Here is a 10,763-nt window from a genome sequence, read left to right on the forward strand (position 1 = left end):
TATTCTCTTTTACTTGTTTCAGTCATTTGACTGCGGCCATGCTGGAGCACCACCTTTAGTCGAGCAAATCGACCGCAGGACTTATTCTTTGTAAGCTTAGTACTTATTCTATTGGCCTCCTTTGCTGAACCACTAGGTTATGGGGATGTAAACACACCATCATCGGTTGTCAACCAAAGGCGGTGGGGACAAACACAGACACACAAGCATATACATATACGATGGGCTTCTTTCAGTTTCTTATTTCTTTATTGCCTGCAGGGGCTACACACAGAGGGGACAAACAAGGACAGACAAATGGATTAAGTTAATTATATTGACCCCAGTGCATAACTGGTACTTATTTAATTGACCCCGAAAGGATGAAAGACAAAGTCAACATCAGCGGAATTTGAACTCGGAACGTAGCGGTAGACGAAATACCGCTAAGCATTTCACCCAGCATGCTAATGTTTCTGCCAGCTCGGCGCTTCTTTCCGTTTCTGTCTACCGAATCCACTCACAAGACTTTAGTCAGCCCAAGGCTATAGGAGAAGACACTTGCCCAAGGTTCCATGCAGTGGGACTGAACCCAGAACCATGTAGTTGGGAAGCAAGCTTCTTACCTCACAGCCATGTTCACTATATCGTCTTCTTTCTCATTCATCTTGTTGTCTCCAAAACATGCTAAACTGATTATCATGTATGTTTTTAACTTTTTGTTCACCACAACAACATCAGGTTTCCGATGTTTCTTCTGGTGCTCACACTAAATCATTGCATTCCACAGAATCTTGCAATCTTCATTTTCAGTAACTTCTTCTGGGATTTCGTCATACAACACCTTTGGACTTTGGACTTTGTATCATCATCATCATCATCATCATCATCATCATCATCATCATCATCAGGATATATTTGAAATCCTTGAAGTTCTTCTACTCTATGGTACTGGTTTACTGTTATAATATCAAAAAATATCTCAATTTATTTGAATATGATCAGCAAGGAGGAGTGGCAATATTGAATTAAAAATCTGTCAGTTATTTTTGTTACAATGTTTTAACATCTGTCTCTTATCTAATGGATAGCAAAAATATATACAGAAATATTTAATTAATTGATCAATTGTTCCTATGATTTTACAATGAAAAATGCTGCTTGCTTGTAGATAATTCCCAACTACAGCGATAGCAACAGATTGAGACATGTCGGAGCCATGGATATTTCAAAAAATTAAAAAGAAAATCACACAAAAGATGGTTTCCTTTATCAAAGTTTTGCAATATACATATTCAGAAATAGAATGTGTTTTCTATTCATCTTCCCCCCCCCCCCCATCCATAGCTATCTTAAACCAGAGAGCTCAGATAGATTGAAAATCTGATGGAAGATAAATATGAGTGGAATAATATAATATTTCTGTTGTTGAAAATTGTTATATAATTGTCAATAGATTCATGAAATGTTGTTTGAATGATTTATGATGGTTAAAAATAAAAAAAAAGCGACAGGCTCCATTGCTGTAAAAAAAGGAAAAATCGAATATACAACTAACATGAAATACATCCTTATTATCTGGCAGATTACTTCTCTTTTGTCTAATTGAGATAAAACAATATATAGAAATAATTACATTTTGGAAGAGTCATTTCAGCTATTTAAGAACCTACAAAAATCTGTTCACTTTCATTTATTACTAAAATAGTATTATCTATTATGAAGAATTGAAAACTTTCATCACATTTCTGTGGCTTAGTTACCAACAGAATTCCACTACATCTCGTGGGAGTCAGTTGCAGGTTACATTTTTAAAAGCCTGAAGAGCATTTTCTTTCTTTCTTCCTTCCTTCCATCTTTCTTTCTTTCTTTCTTTCTTTTTTCCTTCCTTCTTTCCTAATTTCCTTCCTTCCTTCTGCCTTTCCTTCTTTCTTTTACTATCTTTCTTTTTCTCCTTTTTTTCTTTCCTTCCTTCCTTCTTTCATTCCTTCCTACTTTCTTTCTTTCCTTCTTTTCTTCCTTCTTTCTTTACTTCCTTCTTTCTCTTACCATCTTTCTTTTACCTTCTTTCTTTCTTTTTGCCCTTATTTATAATTGTGTGTGTATATATATATATATATATATATATATATATATATCTTTTTTACGGTATCTGTGTGCTTGTCTAGAAATGTGTCATCCCCTGTTTGGAGTTTAGACCATTTCTTGTAGATGAATTTCTTTTGGTGTTTGCAGCATGGCAAGAGTTCATTTCTTTTGTCTAGACCTTATATACTCAGTGTGATCATGTGGTATCGTTTGTGGATGGATTTCATTTATGTAAAATGGTGCTCACCATCATGTAAATTATTTACAAATTATTAGAATAGTGAATTTGTATCTTTTGTAATGGGAGGCAAGGTTCACGATATCAGCTGATAATTGCCTTCTCCCATTAATTTTTGTTCTTTGTGTTGTTTCAGGCTTCAGCAGGCGAGGAAAGAAGTCTTAAGTAAAATGCAGATTCTCAACCAGTTTTATTTACAAGTTACACAGAAGGTGAAGTGTGTTGCTCTCAGTTGCCATCTCAAGCTGTGTGCGTTTGTTGTATCTTCGTTACATGGGCCCATTGCCTCTGGAGATACAACTTGCAGACTAGCCTAGAGAACCCAGCCAGCGAAATGTGTTCAGCAAGCACTTGCGGTGAATAAGAACTAGAATCTGTTTGCTTGGCCCTTATATCCAGTTTGCCATCACGAGCCTCATTGTGATCTTGCAGATGGCAAATGGATACAGGTGAGGTGTCACTCCAGTCTCAGAGATGGCAATGGCTGCCGCAAGATCTCATCCAATATGGCGCTGACTGCCTGTGCCACTACACTTGTATTATTCATAAAAAACATTGTTATTAATGCTTCAAACAAATAATACAACAAATATGATAACTCATTACTTCTTGCCACAAAACACCAACCCACAGACACACATAGACCAAAATAATCCTTACATCATGAAGCACATTAGGTTCAAACAATTATTCCATTGGATCCAACCATATTTGACCAATCCGAACAAATCAATATTCAAAACCTTCACTTCTCCCTTAGGTGCCTTTTAAGAAATGCCTGTTGGTGCATGCTCTTGAGCCAGGTTTCTGGTCTAATAATAACTTCCTCCCAGTTTCAGAAACACTGTGGAGTTTTGGGACTAAAATGTGTAAATAACCAAGGAGAAAATATAGGATGATCATACTTTTATTTATGGGTTTATTTAACACAGGCTGACCTGGGGCTAAAAAATATCACTTAATCTGCTAGAAAAGCAGCTAAATCTTATTCCAATTGCACTCAGGTGTATTATGAGAAAACGAAGAGTATAAAAGAATGTAGTTCTAGATATGCTATGTCAGAAAATAAAATTGTCTTAGATGTATCATATTTAAATATAATGTGATCCTAGACACATTATGTCTCAATAGGATCTGGTCCCAAGTCTATGAGCTGGCAGGATCATTAACACACCAGGCAAAATGCTCAGTGGAATTTCATCTCTGTCTTTACATTCTGAGCTCAAATTCCACTGAGGTCAAATTTGCCTGTCATCCTATCAGGGTCGATAAAATAAGTACTAATCAAGCACTGGGGTTGATGTAACTGACATACCCAATTCCCCGAAACCGCTAGCCCTGTGCCAAAATTTGAAACCAATATGATGTGGAGCTAATATACCATGCCTTGCTTAAATATAGCCCGAGATATACTACATCTGAATATATGATGAGTTGGTTACAGTTTGAACTTCTCTAGTAATAGATTGGTTGGATCAGAAGTGATCTACAGTTAAATAACAACCAACATTCTACTCCTTGCTGCAAAATATGAACGAGAAAAACAGAATTATAACAATATCTCATTGATTGTCATGTCTGCCTCAATATTTCAAATGTTTACAATTCCATAAGCATATTTACAACAATAGTAATAACTAAAATATCTCTATATGTAATAGTTTTATATATTTATATTGCTGTTTTAGTTCCCAAGGAAAAATATTGATCCTCTTGAAAAAAATGTGCTATCAACATCATTGTTATTATTGTTGTTGTTGCTGTTGTAGACGTTATTACTGTTATTATTATTATTATTTTTATTGTGATTGTTATTGTTGTTGATGATAATGTTTTTGTTATTCCAACTTTAAACTTACATATTTGAATTTGAACATAATTTTAGCTATATCCATAAACTAGAGAATATTTCATAATTATAGATAAGTTATAAATATATATATATATATATATATATATGTAAATATATATACATGTATGTATATATAAATATGTATACATACACATATATACATATATGTGTATATGTCCATATACATATACATACATATATATATATATATATATATATATATATGTATGTATATAAACAGATAAGAGGGATATATATATATAGACACATACACATATATATATATTTACATAAACACATATCTATATATGTATGAAGGATGTTGTCTGCATTTGGAGTTATTTTCTGTCTGTCTTTTTTGTACCTTTTTTTCCTCCTTTCTTACAATATATTTTATGAATTATCTGATTATAAAAATTGTTTTCCAGAAATCTCATGTTTGAAAAATTATATGTAATTTTTCAAAATATTATTTCTATACTTCATATTTTGATATATCTTACAAAATAAGTCACCAATTTGATCAAATTTTAAAATGGAAAATGTGCTTATTTATATATTATTTTAAAGAAGCAAAGCAAGAATAAGTAATTATTCTAAATAATCCTAATTAAATGTGAAGAATTTTGCAAAATATGTTTTAAAAAATTATTTCATATTTCTCTAAATTAAAAACATAGTATTATATAGAATATCTGATCATATTTCTGGTCACTTAAAAATAACATTTTTTTCTATAATAAAATTACATAAGTGTATGAAGAATTGTTGGAAAATATTACACGATAGCAATTTACAAGTAACACAGCTATATTACAAAATATTCATGCACCTTCAGCTGAAAGCCTTCACATCATCATCATGATTGTCATCATTATTGCTGTCATTGTTATGATTGTTGTTCTCAGTTGTCAGCCACATCAATATCGTTGTTGTTCTTGTCATTGTCATCATCATCATTATCATCATCGTCGTCATCATCACCATCATTGTTGTCATCACTATTATCTTCATCATCATCATCATCATCGTCATCCTCCTCCTCCTCATCATCATTGTCGTTGTCGTTGTCATTTACTTCTGTCTTCTATGCTGTCATGGGTTGGACGGTTTGACAAGAGGTGGCCAGCTGGAGAGCAGCCCAAGCTTCTTGTCTTTTTTTGGCATGCATTCTTTGGCTCAATGCCCTTCATAATGCCAACCACTTTACAGAGTGCACTGGCATGGGTGCACTGGCATAGGTGCACTGGCATGGGTGCACTGACATGGGTGCACAAGCATGGGAACACTAATACGAGTGCTTTTGTGAGGTGCTGGTGTAAGTGGTTTTTATGCTATGCTGGCACAAGTGGTTTTTACATGGTGCTGACATGAGTACTTTGCCCTTAATATCATTGATATCAACTTCCTCATTGTCATCATCAAAGTCATCGCCATAATCATTGTCATCATTATTATTGTCATCCTTGTTTTCTTTGCTATCACCTTCATTATTTTGCATCTGTTTTCTGATATTTGCCTCAGTCTTCATAGACCGAATTAGTTCTTTTTTAGGGTTAGGTTTTATTGCTTACTCTTAGATGGGGTTGGAACCACATCTCACTCCGACATTCCACTTTTTAGAATATTTTCTACGGCTGGTTGCTCCTTAAGAGTGTTCTGCTTAGACACAAAGTGATATGGTAATGACGAGAAGTGTAGTTGACTCAAGTGGACCCATTACTGCTACATACCTTATAAATCCTCATCATCATCATCATTTAGCACAGGGCTGGTATGGATGGATTGGTCAATTCTATAGGGTTTGATGAATTGGAGGCTGCCTCATATATCATTATCAAGCTTGGTACAGTTTCCTTGGTTGGATGCCTTTCTTAATAGCATTTTACATAGTGTCATGGGTATAGTTTATAAGGCACCAGCTCTAGTGAAGATTACCTTGTAAATTGTAAGGCTAAGGGCTTGAAGAGGACTCTATAATTGAGGTAGAGTAGGAGAGGAAGGAGAGAGTGGGTGAACAGCATATTAACGAAAACACAGATTTCTAACAATCTGAACTCATGACACAGAAAGATAAAAGCTATAAATATTTGCAGTAGACCAACCAGATGGCAGTTCCCAGTTACCTTACTGGCCCCTATAAAAATACAAATCCAGTTTGTAAGAAGTTAGAAATGAATACAGCATAGATTTTAAGTTTCTGATATTTTAGTATTCATTTAACATTTAACATTATTTTGTAGTGTTGCTTCCCTTTTGTTTATGTTTATTTTAAGTTTGCAACATATGTTGGTGATCTCATTAGAGTTAGCATTAATCTCATTAGATTTAAGACGTTAGTCTGCCACAAAAAATTTGTGCTTCAATAATTTTTGAATCATTCATGTCCTGCTTTATCACAAGAAGGAATTAAATGATTCAAGCATACCAAGGGGTTTGGAAATAATGCTCGAATTCTTTGGCTTTCTACTTAAAAAAAAAATTATTTCGACCAGTACATTTTTGACCAAAGAGTATAAAATAAATAAATAAATAATAACTAAATAAATAAAAGATGGAAAAATACCAATTTCGATATATTGAATATTTTATGAATTCATGACTAACATTAGCAAAAAGGAAACTTTTGCTGGAAACTTGGGAAATTTTATGACATGAATTTTAATCAGAACAAAAAAAAAAGAAAAAAAAGAGGAAAAAGAGAGAGACGGAGAGGGAGAGAGAGAAAATTTTGGATGAAATTAAGCTTTTCTTTCCATTTGTATTTTAAATTTGAATATTTTTTACTAGTGTAATTTCTTAATTCTTATAAAATCTTCAGTTGTGAAGCCAGGAGTGAGATTAAGTTGTAATAATTGAAAGTGTGCCATAAGCGCAACATGATTGAGAATCTGCAGTAGAAGAAGTCGTCCAATATTGCTTTGTTAAAATTAAACCAATGAACATTAATACATTGAGTTTCTTAAACTCAACGACATCATATTTATATTGTCCCAAGAGAGCTTACCATTTCTGCAGCTACGATAAATGAATTTATTCTGATACCTATCTTAAACTGGTAGTACTTCCAAACTGTATCAAATAAGAACGCTACTGAGACAAATATACTGCTTTAATTCAGTCTAAACTAGCAGTAGTAAACTGTTATTACCTATATTGATTTCTTATATTAGCACATCACCACAAAACTGTAAATGAATAGACTAAGGTGATGAGCTGACAGAAATATTAACATGCCCGGTGAAATGCTGGCGGTGAGCTAGCAGAAACGTTAGCACGCTGGGTGAAATGCTAGCAGTATTTCGTCTGCCGTTACATTCTGAGTTCAAATTCTGCCAAGGATCGACTTTGCCTTTCATCCTTTCGGGGTCAATAAATTAAGTACCTGTTATGCACTGGTATTGATGTAATCGACTTAATCTCTTTGCCTGTCCTTGTTTGTCCCCTCTATGTTTAGCCCCTTGTGGGCCATAAAGAAATAAGAAACATTAGCACACCAGGCAGAGAGAGGCAGCATGGAACTTTGTCAGTAAACAGGTTGCAGTTTCAAAGCAACGAGAATATTTTGACAAATTAAATTTAAATATTGGAGTGAATCTAACGGTTTTTGTGCATTTTTAAATGACTTATAAACACCTTCTCGTCACCACTACGAAATTTATTGAACAACCATTGTGCTGTACGTTCATTAGTGGTTCTTGGACCAAATGTATCGTTGATATTGCGAGCTGTTTCAGCAGCTTTTCAGCCTAGCTTGAATCGGAATAAAACAATTGTGCGAATTTGCTTTTTGTGTATATTGTATTTAACGTTCCGGAAAACATGGCCAAATTATTCAAAAAGAAAAAGAGTAACACGATTATATAGAATGAAAAACGGGTTTTAAAATGATATATAAAGTCAAAGGAATTTAATGAAAATTAATTTGAGAAAACATCATTTAATGCCAAAATTAAAAATTCCACAACAACTTTCTTGACAACCTAATATATATATATAAGGTTAGAGATTGGAATAACCATGTGTATAATTAGCTATGTTAACCTTGCTCATACATATGCAAGTATATTATGCTCATTGGTTACGGCAATGATAAAGATAAACATATGTTTATCAGGAATTAAATTAAAAGTAAACAGAAAATGGAGAAATATTGATCAACAACAATTGACTGGTTCTGCTTCTAATGTTCTACTGTATTGCCAATGGTCAATCCCATTACGAGCAATAGGTGGATGGTCTTTACAACACATATCAGTAAGTAAATAATTGTAATTAATTGATGGGCACTTTATTATGATAAACTATTAATTATTACTATTAACATGATTTTAAGAACTATCATGATTACTTCAAAACGTTATGGCACTCTCATTCCCTCTTTGTCTAAACCTATTGTCATATCCTTTTATGGTAAATTTTTTACTTTACTATTTTTATTACTAATACACCCTGTTACCTTCATAGAAATTTTAACCCTCCAATTAATATTTTAAGTTTGGTCATTTACGTAACATCCTTAAGTGGCACATATGCAAAATGGTATGATTTGAATATATTAAGCCTTTGTCTTCTTCTCGAGGCTCTTCTTTTCTTTCCTTTCATGTATTTTTCTTCACTGATGAAGCTCCATGTTCCAGATCGGATGTGTTACCAAATATGATGAATGCTATTTTCAGAATTTTCAATGGGAATACAATGGAACATAGGAAGCAGAAACAGCTCTAAAATTAAACTTAGGATTTATGGAGGGTCAAAGTTGGGAACAAAAAAATGACACTGAACACTGATGCAAACATACACACACACTTGCATGCATACATACATACATAACATACATACATACATAACATACATACATACATACATACTTGGAAATGAATGTGTCGCATTTAATTAAATAATAAATAATAAAACTATATAATATATATATAAATGCATATATGGGTACGGGACATCACCAATGGTGCAAATAACATGAAATACATAAACAACGAGAAACAAATGGAAAACAGTACAATGCTGTGTCATTTTGTCCCATAACCTAGAAGTTCAACAATCTGATACTAAAAAGAATAATAATTGAAATAAGCATTGGTGTAGATATGATGAACTAAAAATCCTGTAAGAAATGCTCCAGCATGGTTGCAGTCCGATGGTTAAAACCAATAAAGAAAGAGTATAACAGAAATAATTAAATGCACCAAAACAAATCTAGCCTGACACTGTCTCATACTTATGGTTCCATCATCTTTATTACACATTACAAAATAATATTTAATACTTCTACAGCCAAATTACCCATCAGACAGCTGTTCAATAACAATTATTATCATCAGTCCTCACAATTCTGAATCTATAACACACACACAGACACGTATACACACACAAACATACACATGCGCACTCACATACATATACACACAACACTCAAATACACATACACACACATAACACTCCTATAAATGATTTCTATAAAAAAAAAATCAATATATATATATATACATATATAGCAATCACTTACACTAGTTAATAGAGATGATCAGGCTACACAAGAACTGACGAGGACGTAATTATAGCTGAAACGGTTTCATTCTAATTACAAAACTTACTCCTTTGCCAAAATTTACGTTTTAACCCCTATATGAATTCATAGAAATAACAAACATATCTTAATACATGTAATTTACGTATCAACATCGGTTGTCAAACAATTGCAATTAGTTTCCTTTGTAATTAATTATATTGCTAAATATTGATGACACTATTTAGGTTTCTTTGATGTTGTTTTATTTCAGGTATTTTTTTTTATCAGTGTAACCTCAATCTTTTTAAGGAAGCAATGAATTTTGAATATAACTTTTATGGTTGGGTTACATTTTTTTTTTCCATAAAAACAGATGTAAAGTTTCACAAGTTCAATCCTAACACAGACAGACAAAATGTATCTATATATGTATGTGTATATATAATACATGTATAGGCACAGATGTGGCTGTATGTTAAGAAGCTTGCTTCCCAAACACATGGTTCTAGGTTCAGTCCCACTGCATGGCACCTTGAGCAAGTGTCTTCTACACTCGCTTTGGGCTGAGCAAAGCTTTGTGATTGGATTTGGAAACTGAAAGAAGCCCATCATGTATGCATGTGTGTTTGTTTGTATGTGCTTGTGTGTGTGTGCGTTTGCGTGTGAGTGCATGTGTGTGTGCGTATGTGCATGTGTGTGTGTGTAGTGAATGTCTGTCTTTGTGTCTGTGTCCTGCTCCACCACTTGACAACCAGTGTTGGTGTATTTATGTCCCTGTAACTTTGTGGTTCAGCAAAGATATCAATTGAGTGAGTACCACACCTAAAACACCAAATACTGGAGTTGATTCATTCAACTAGAAATTCTTCAAGCCGATACCCTAGCATGGTCACAGTCTAATGAGTGAAACAAGTAAAAAAGATGTATATATATAGGTATATATATATATGTGTGTATATATATATATATATATATATATATATATATATGGAAGATGGATATTAAATGATGATATATATGCATGTATGTTTAAATATCTATCTGTGTATGTATATATACATACACACGTACACACACAT

Source organism: Octopus bimaculoides, chromosome 12 (assembly GCF_001194135.2).
Source record: "Octopus bimaculoides isolate UCB-OBI-ISO-001 chromosome 12, ASM119413v2, whole genome shotgun sequence".
NCBI classification, from domain to species: Eukaryota; Metazoa; Mollusca; class Cephalopoda; order Octopoda; family Octopodidae; genus Octopus; species Octopus bimaculoides.